This window comes from Egretta garzetta, unplaced genomic scaffold (genome assembly GCF_000687185.1).
Source record: "Egretta garzetta isolate BGI_Z169 unplaced genomic scaffold, ASM68718v1 scaffold452, whole genome shotgun sequence".
In the NCBI taxonomy this organism is placed as follows: domain Eukaryota; kingdom Metazoa; phylum Chordata; class Aves; order Pelecaniformes; family Ardeidae; genus Egretta; species Egretta garzetta.
The window spans coordinates 658784-668681 of NW_009258796.1; positions in this window are offsets into that span (position 1 = coordinate 658784).

Below are 9898 nucleotides of genomic sequence, written 5' to 3' on the forward strand. Positions count from 1 at the left end.
CTGGGCCCTCGCCCGCTCTGCTCCTCCACAAGAGCCCACGCCGCCTTCAAAGCCCCCGTCCAGCATCGTGCAGAGCTCCCGGGCGAGCGGGGACCCACGTCCCAACAGCCCCTCCCGGGGCAGCAACACCGGAGCGTAACCGCTGGACGCACCCCGGCATCGGCATCTCGGCAAGGGAGGCTACGGCCTGCCAGGAGCATCACGCTCACCCGAGGCAAAGCGTCCCCGCATCCCTCGGCGCGACGCGCTGTGATACCAAGCTGGCTTAAATCAGCGGCTCCTTCTTCACCCCCTTCTCGGCAGCGTGGGGCTACATCCCTTGGCGGAGAGCTGGCCCCACAACCGTGGGGGCACGGGGGGTGGGAGCCTGGTGTGTGTCAACACAGCGAAAACCCCAACCCTTCTCACCTCCTTTACCTCCACATCGCTCAGCGCTGAGCTCACACTTGAACCATGGCCAGAAATTGGACACACAGCTGGTTCCTCCAGGCTGAGAGTGTGTAAGAACATTCCTGCCCATGCCAGTCACTCCCTCCCAAAGGCATGAGATAACCAGCTACCCACCGGGCCAAGGCAGGGCGCGGAGGGAACGAGGCAGATCGCTGCTCCAGTTTCTCACCGCCATGTGCCCATGGGCCACCAAGCCAAGCGAAGGGCTGCAAGGGCAGCCCAGCCGGAGCGCCCCACGGCTGCGCGCTGAGCGTGTGCGGAGCTGCCTTCGCTGGGCAAACTAGCGAACAGAGCGCTTCCCCCGGGGTCTGTCTCTCTGTCGTCCCAGAAACGCCAAATGTTGGGTTCAGACAGGAAAAGAAACCACCCCCCCCCAAAATGGCGAGGTCGGAGATCCAGCCCTGAGTCTGCGTGAAGTCAGAGCATCCCCTGGACCGTGGGGAGACAAAGCTGCCCTGCGCCGGCTCCGGAGCCGGTCACAGCCCGTCCTGGTTATTTACAGCGCGCAGGCTTAAAGCACGCGGTCTAAACGTGTCCAGCCTTTCTCCCCTCGCTGTGGATTTCTGCCTCCCCGGTCCCGGCTTGGTTCGCTGGACGCTGAGCTGCTCTTCACTCCTTTGGCTCACACGCGCTCTGCAATTAGAGTCACGAAACCAACCCCTTCCCCGGCTCTCTCACCATTAGCTCTCAAAACAATTTGCAAAAGCGATGCCTATCGTTACCCCTCGGTACTGAGTGCTATCAGCAAAATGTCCCCGTTTCTGATGTCCTGACCCCAACACACACGTGGCGCTCGAGCCGAAGCCAGCCTGGATGCACAGGCAGACGAGCGCTGCGCCTTTGCTCGCTGCTGGGTGGGAAAACGCGGGTCTCAGCAGTGCCAGGATTAAAGCAAACAGCAATGAGCGGCAGCTCGGGGCAGAGACACGGAGGAGTCAGGAACGGGGCAATTACTCAGCGAGACGCGCTGCTGTTGGCACTGCTGCCTTGGTGAATCCCAGTGCGGGGATCCACATCTGACTGTAATCGTTGTAATAAAACCCGACGTGCACGCAGCATTTTTCATCCTGAAGGATCCCAAAGCACTCAAGTAACTTAATTCCTTCAGCTGTCTCCTGGACTTTATAAACACGCTTCTTAACCATCCCGTGCCGGGCGAAGATGGCTGCGCCCTGGGCACGCTCGCGCCACTTGGACAGGTCCCCGTGGGAGAGGCGAGGCTCTCCAGGGCGCCCTGGAGGAGGTTTCCCCGCTCGGAGGCAAGCTCCCTGGAAGAAAACGGTGCCTGGCACGTCCCAGGGCAGCGGGGCGCAGGCACCAAGGCCTGCGGGGAGCTTGGAAGACCCTCCCAGCCTTTCCAGCTGGCAGCCAGTGGTGGGCTAGCCCCTGTGCTCTGCGCTAGCCCCCATGCTCTGTGCTAGCCCCCATGAAGCATTTCATGTGGCATTCGGCACCTTTCAAGGAGCGGGGGGAATAAAGACAAGCCCCTGGGCGGGAAATTTAAGCCTTCATTCTGCCCGCGGGGTCCACCGGCCGAAGGCTCCCTCTCCAGCCCCTTCCCATTCTCTCCGGGACCAGGGGCACCGGGGCCAAACCCATTTACGGCTGCGTGCGTGGACTGAGAGCAGCGCGACGCGTTCCTGTATCTGCCTTCCTCCGGCTCCGTGGGCGCACAGCCCAACTCCCAGCCTAGCCCTTAATGAAGGGATTCAGAGTTGGACAGGGCACGGATCGCACAGAAAAGCCTTATCAGAGTAATTCCATGTAAGACGACGTGATGTTCAAGGCACCTTCCGAAGGCTAAAATGGTTGCAAGCTGCTTATTTCTGCTTCTCTCCCTTGTCCGGCATCCTTTTGCCATCGGAAGAAGACCTGAACAACTTGGTGCCCTTTTGGCATTTCTACTTTGTGTTTGGAACTGTGGAGGTGGGAAGGGAAGGGAAGGGAAGGGAAGGGAAGGGAAGAAAACCCAATTCCCAGCTAAACGTCCTTTGTCTCTTTGGGGTTTTTCTGTTGCTTTCTATTTGCTTGTTTAAGTTTTCCAGGCTCTCTTTATGCTTGAGAAATAAAGCTGATGGGCTGGCATGGCGAGTATGGGGAAAGGCTTGGGTCTGACAAGACAAAAGCCCTGATTTTCACTTAAGGAACCAAAAAAAAGAGGACTAAATGACGGTGCACCAGGTTTTCATTAGAGATATGTTTATTTTGCAGTAGAAGTACATTACCCTGCTCTCGTCAGTGTGTCTGAAGGAGCGGTTCCCAAGTATGCCATGGCAAGTGGTTGGCAGGGGTCCACGTGCAGCCGCCCGCAGCAGCTCACGGGCTCGCCGGTTCCCTGCGGGCTGCTGCGAGCAGGAGGAATGGAGAGGCTGAGAGCGGCTGGCTGCCCCCAAAACCTGGGGAAGGCAAGGGAGACAGCGAAGCCCACGCAGCCGCCCGGGGCTGGCTGTGGCTCGGCACGCACCTCCACGCGGCTGGGCTCCGGGGCAGGGCTTCAGTGTCAGCCAGATCCTCCTGCAGCAAAAATGTCACCATAAGGGTCAAATGAGTGGGACAGAGGGACGCACCAACGCACACGGTGTGCCTCATTGTCAGCACAGATCTGCTAAGGTTGAGTTTCTGTAAGCAGTTGAGTAGCGCCCGTATTAATGAAGTTATTCACCAGCTCACAGCAAAGGGGATGGTAAGCGGGGTGGCCCCAGCCACCTTCTGCTTTCGGGGCTTAAATCTGTGCCGGTCGGGTACCTGCCCTGCCCAGCCCCAGCTGCCTCCTCCAGAGCCATGGGCCACCAGCCCCAACAAACCCCCTGGGCTGCCCAGCGCTGCCCCTCCCCAGTGGGGGCTCCGGCAAAGTCCCCTCCAAGGCACCGAGCTGATGGCATCCCGTCCTGGTGGGCCCTCTCAGCCGTGCTCCAGGGAGCTCAGCGCCACCCTGGCACTTATCCTGCACCAAGTTCAGATGTGCCAAAGAGCTGGTGGGAAAGAAAGAACACTCCTGAAGCTCCAGGGAGGGGATTACTTGTGCCTCAGAAATGCACTTTCTCTATACCAGGTGGGGTGGGTTTGCTGTTCTGAGATTCCTGGCATCCTTTTTTACCCTTATCATGAGGTATTTTTCTGCTTTTCAAGCTCCTTGTGACTTTCCTCCTCTTGGCACCGCGGTGCTGCGCCCCATCCCTCACTGCTTCTCCCATTTGTGATCCAAACGGATTTCTGCGCAGCCGTACCTTCCAGTCCCCAGCAGCTACCTGATCCATCGGCGTTTGCCCTGCGGATGCCTGCGCCGTGTGCTGGCTGCAGCACCGTGGTCCCCCACACCCGACACCACTGGCTCCAGCCCCCCGTGTCCCCGCTGCCCCTGAGAGCCCAGCAATTGCTCTGCCGACTCCAGTGAACAGTCTGCCCGTACCCTGGCGCCTTTCCAGTAGTGCCAGATGTCCCGAAAGCTTCAGAAACACCCACCCTATCGCCATTACGTCTGGAGAAGTCCAAGGGGGGGGTTTCCTCCCTCTTCCCTTACAGCCAGGGGTTGATTACATCCAATTTGCTGTTGCCTAAAGCCTAGGCAACCGGGACAGGGAATGCCCAGGGTGGTGGAGAAGGCTGCGCTGAGCAAAAGGTTTCATCGGTCTCAACCCATTCATAGTGATTGTGATGTTCATCACCTGATGGACCTTACCCACCAGGCTGGTGGCCTCGGCACAGCTCCTTCTGGGCAGGCGTTGGCATTGAGGGAGGGAGGAAGGAGGGCGGTTTCACTGCAGCCATCAGCAGCTTCGTTGCCATTCGCCCTGTAAGTGTTCACATGCATCAGTCGCTTTGGCCCAGCGCTCGTGGGAAGGAGCTCTCACCCTCCAGCCAGGGAATTTGCAGAAGGAAAGTCCCTGGTGGAGCAGTTTGATCTCCCTGACCCCCCTGCAGCCCGAAGCGCCCACTGCGCAGCCCGGGGGCTTGGCAGAAGCTGGGATGTCAGGATGGAGTCCTCGAAAACTCACCAGGGCAAGCTCTCCTTTCCCAGGGGACCCGCAGGAACCGTCCTCGGCGGAGACACCAGGACTGATCCCTGGAAAGCTGCCAAGGTTAAAAAACAACAACATGGAGCTCTGAGATCTCTACCCGCTTGGCATACATCTGTCACCACATGTGTTGACACAGAGCAATGCTGCCACGTCATGTTGTACGTGGCAGTTGCTGTCAACACGAGTCCAAGGCAGAGAACTGCTCAGGGCAGCTATTTTTTGAAAAATGTCCTGAATAAAAGGGCTAGAGCATGCCTTGGGGACATGGCCCACCACTAAGGGTGGCCATGCCAGGGAGCAGCGCTGGCTCAGGGACTCCCGAGCCACTCTCCAGGGAGAACGCGCTGCTGCCAGTGTAAACCAAACCCAAACAACCCAGCCCTGGGCTGACCTGGTGACACAAGACTCTGTCGAAGTTCCCACCCCTTCCTTTCCGCTCTGACAAGCCTTACCTTTCGCCCTGCACCACTCCGAAATGCAGGCAGACCTGGCCGCCAGCGGTGGGAACCCTTGCTGTGCAGATGAACAGGACACGCCGCAGCCCAGCGCGCCCAGCCATTGCCCAGCACGGCTATGGGGAACCTCCTCCAACCGAAGATCCAGCACAGCCCACCCCAGCCCACTTCCCACCCATCTCTTCTGGCCAGCATCCATCCCCCAGCAAATGCTGCTGGAGGACACAGCACTTCCCTTCTGCTGCCTCCTCTAGCCTGCCCCAGGCACTGGCTCAAGCCCTCCTTCCTGGGGGGCCCTGGCAGGTTGGGTGCCAGCAGTCCCAGCCCCCCTGCGTCCCCAGGCCAACGTGCTCCAGGGTCTCGCCTGGGTGCCAGCCCATGTCCCACCACGGTGAGCTTGAGGCCAAAAGGAGCACCACAGCCACGATGTTCCCAGAGACACCAAGTTGTGGCTGTACCTGGCGTGTGATGGAGGGAGCCAAGGGAGCCCCAGCTCAGGTGGGAGCCAGGACAGGGCTCAGCGCTGGCTGCTGACCCCCCTGGGGCGCACGGGGAGTGCTCGAGAGGTTCAGTCAACCCATACTCAGCTCCACAGAGGTCGAATTGCTGCTGCGCCAGCTGATTTACTGCTACCCTGGGACACCTCTGTGCTGAGGGTCCAAGGGACCTGGGTGACCTGCCACGCCGCATCTGCACCCAGCTCTTCTCCCCAGCCTGGCACCCCCAGCGTACACCGACCTCCCCTGGCAAAGGGGCCGTGTCTTGGGAGTTGCGCTGAAGGCAAATGTACATGGATGGGTTTTTTTCATCTCTTTGTTTTTTTCATATTTGAGGCTTTTTAATCTGTGAGGATTTTTTTGTCCTCTTTGATTTTTTCATCTTCAAGGGTCGCCCCAGCAGGTGGCCTCAGGAGGCAGAGCCCCTGGGAGTGGTCAGCACCCAGCGGCCTGATGCCCCGATGCAGCCTGTCCCAAAGCCCGGAGGGGCAGAGCAGGGGTGCTGGTGTCCCGGTGATGCTCCTCATGGAAGAGATTTCTCTTCACCCTGGTCACACCTTGCGCACAGTCTATTGGGGGACCCTGGTGCTGGCTCGGAGCATCCTCTGCGGCCGGAGCATCCTCTGCGGCTTGGTGTGGAGGTCGCACCAGCTCCGAGTGGCAGCTTCCCCTGCAGCCGGCCGCCTCCCGCCTCCTGCTCTCTTCCGTAGCATTATTACCAGGCAGCTGGGAAACTTGCTGCCGCAGATGCTCCACCTGGCATTTCTCACTCCAGTCTGCAAATTCAATTTATTTCAGCCATGGAAGACAGGGTTATGAGTTTGACAACGGTCTTTCTAGCACAAGACGCCCAGCAGCATCCCAGCTTTCCGGAACACAGGCTGGAAACCCCGCTACCTGGTTCAAAAGCCATAGGCTTTGGTCAACCCCCTGGGGAGTTTGTATTGGACCCACGCAGCTTTCTCTCAGTTGTGTTCTGCCAGTGTATTTGTTTTCTCCTGATTCAGTTCCAGCTTTGCTTGTCCCTAAGATACTGTGGAGATGTAGGGAGATAAACACGGGGCTGGGTGACTCAGGGACCCCGCAGGAAGGGAGCAGGCAGAGCCAGCGGGTGGGTGCCAAATCCTCCCTAAATTCCTGTTTGGAAAAGCCTGTCTGTGAATAATAATTCAACATCATAACGTCATCTCTGACCGGTTGTAACTCTCCCTTCAGCCCCCGAGGAGTGCGAAGCCCAGGAGGAAGGCAGCTGTTGCGGAGCGGAGGGCACGAGCATCCCGGAGCACGGCCCGTGGAGGGCAGGCAGGAGCGGGCAGGGGATGGATCGCAGCCCCGGCAGCACCTCCCGCTGCTTACGAAGCGCTCCTCATCCAAAGACCCCTCCAGACCTGGGTGGCTTGGAGGGGAGCTCCGGCTCCGCATTCAGGACCTGCTCATGGGGCGGTGGCATGGTCAGGATTGGGCCCTCCCTGGGGCTCGGGCCGTGCCTCCTGCGCCGCAGCCTGAGCTGGGCTTCGCCGTCCTCCCCTGGGACGCACAGCACGGTTCGTGGGGGCGAGAACCTGAGAAGGCGTTTGCATTTTGCCCAGATTTCGCCGCTTAATCGGGACCCTTCAGTCTAGTCGCTTGCTTATTTTTTTAAAGCAATGAAAGAGATTTCCCAAATCCAGCCGGCTCTAAGATTACACGCAGGCAGAGACACCATCAGTCTCCGTCAGTCATTCCCTCCGGCCGGGGAGCTAGCGGCGAAGGAGTTCAAATGCACGAGCGGCGGAGCTGAGCCTGGCTCCCGCTCGCCCTTTGTGGCTGCAAGGAGCTGCTGCTCCGACCCGGGGAGTTTCGCTCCTGCTCGCCCCGTGCAAATGCTTGCAAAAGATGCTGTGCAACTCGGATTTGCATCCAGAAGCTTGTGGGTCTTTTATCAGCCCCAGAGGGGACCACAAAGGGAGTGAGAGAAACGCTCTTGGTCCAGCTGACACTTTGACGTGGCCTTTGTCCCGACGGACGTGCCAGAGGGCAGCAGCAAAGGAGCAGAGGGGAGGGATAACATCGAGCCGGGGGGGTTGTGAAATGCCCGCTCCGATGCGAGGCCATTCAGTGCCTTTCCTCCCAGGTGAGCAACCCCTCCTGGGCCCTCCGTGGGCTATGAGCTCCACCGGGAGGAACAGCGATTCCTTCCTCAAAAGGAACCAAAAGCCTTGGATCATCGCCCGCAGAGCCCTCTGAACCGGGGGTCTCCTCTGGGGACAGGCAGCGAGGGCAGGACCTGCCTGGGTGGTGGCCAGCGGCGGGGGGGGGGGGCCCCCCCCGCCCCCTCCGGGCCCCTGCCGGTCCCTCGGCGGGCAAGGTTCCCTCTGCACCCCACGTTTCGGCGGTGGCTATCGTGCAGCCCCCGCCTGCGGAGCCAGTGGCTGCAGGGGGGGGGGGGGCCAGGACACGCGCGCAGGAGAGGGGACACAGGCACCGGTTGCAAGAGGCTGGGAGTGCGCTGGGGAGGGACAACGACACCCGCACCCTCGTAACCGGGCTGTCCCACGGGGCGCCCAGCTCCGCGTCACCAGCTGGGCAGGAGCATCCAGAGGAATTACTTTGGGGTTTGATGTCTGTTTCTCCAGAGGAAACCATTCGCTTAATTTGACCCAAATTCAGGACAAGTCTTGCATGCTCTGAATCTGCATTTAACAAAAAAAGCAATAAACTATTAATCTAAAAAATTTCCTTCCATCCAGACCTTCCTGCTCCGGCACTGGGCGGCCTGTGGGGAGTGCGTGATTTGGAGAGGTGATGAAGGGGTACAAGGAGGCGGTCGTGCTGCAGCTGGGGGCAGGCACCTGCAGGCAGGGCGGTGGGGACGGAGAGGCCATGAGCTCCTTGCTGGGGAGGAGCGAGGACGGCAGCGCTTGCAGCACAGGAGCATCCTGCCCTTCCCTCCATGCTGATACGAAGCCCAGCCCTGAAGCTGCTCCAGGTCGCAGCGGGGGGTTGGCAGTTTTTGTCCAGTGAGCGAGTGATTTATTGACCTTCTGCGCCAGAGGACATTCCTCATTATTCAAGTCAGCTTGAATTATCCAAGTCAACTTACAGTCGTGCTTCCCAGTGCCTTCAGACGTCCACAGTTCTTGTCCCAGCACCTCCTGGTCACCACCAGGGCTCCTGCTGTGTCCGTGCACTCTTGACTCCCGCACCAAGCCAGAAGCAGTAATAGCCCAAACAAGAGGCGACACAAACCTGGCCCAAACAAGAGGCGACACAAACCTGGCTCTGCACCTGCGCCAGGAGCTGTGCAGCCCTGCCTGGGCCCGGGCTGGAGCCTCGCTGGAGCCAGGCTTTGTGGACATGCAGAATGGGATGACCTACTAAAATCAAGCATCTTATCCTGTAGCTCATCACCTTGTCTGTCAGCTCTTGTAACTCTGCAGCTTGGCTGGGAAGATTTGGACCCTGGCTACTCATACTTTTCGTATGCTGGCACACCCCCTTTGCTCACAAGCGATTAAAATTAGATAAACCAGGCAGCAATGCTAAAGAGGAGCGTCTACCTCCGTGAGAACCAGCCGCTGAGGGTCCCCATTGCTGAACTCTTCAAGGCAGCTCCGCTCCAGGGCAACAGAGCAGGCGATGCCCCGGGTTTCCCCCGCTACAGCTCTGCTCAGCTCCGGTGCAGGCTGCAGCACCACCGCAGCCCTTCCGCTTCTCCTCCTGTGCCCCTGCTTTGCTCCCTGACCTCACGCCGATGTCACACACCCACTGACTCCTTGCCCCAAGCCTCACGCCACCAGCCGGTGACACGAGCTGCCCGAGGCCCCCCCGAACCCCTTGAGGTGGCTCTCCTTGGCCCCCTACGGGTCTCGCAGATCCGTCCCCGCTGCATCGCCCAGCCCAGCCCCGCCAGCCCCGCTGGGCACGGACATCCTGCTCGCCTTAACTCCCCGGGCTTTCCCCCCAGGTCAGCCCTGGCTGCGTGCCTCCCAAGGCTCCTCCAGCCGAAAGGACAGTAGTCACGGGAGCCCCAGCATTTCGCTGACTAATTTCCCCTGGAATCAGGAAGCTGAGGTTATAGGGAGAAGTTATGAATGAAACGAGCCGGCCCTGGGTTCCACGCAGACCAAAGGCATTACTATCCTACGCGATGTGTAATTAAATTGTGGACCTCACCGCCACAGGATGCCACGCAGGCCAAAAATACACACGGCTTTGAAATGAGATTAGACAAATTCACCGAGGGCAGACTCCGCGGTGGCTATTCCATGGGACGGCACGCATACCGCTACTGGCTCAGGAAGTTGCTAAGGCATCAATTGCTGGAAAATGGAAGGGTATCGCAAGGGCAGATCGCCTGCCTCTATCTGCCTGCAATTTGTCATCGTCACTGCCTGGGACAGAGCTACCTCAGCTGACCCGGGACCCGCTGTAGCCCGCTCTGCTGCTCCCTGCAGCCACATCCACAGATGCCTCGTGCAAAGGACGGCAGCCTCCA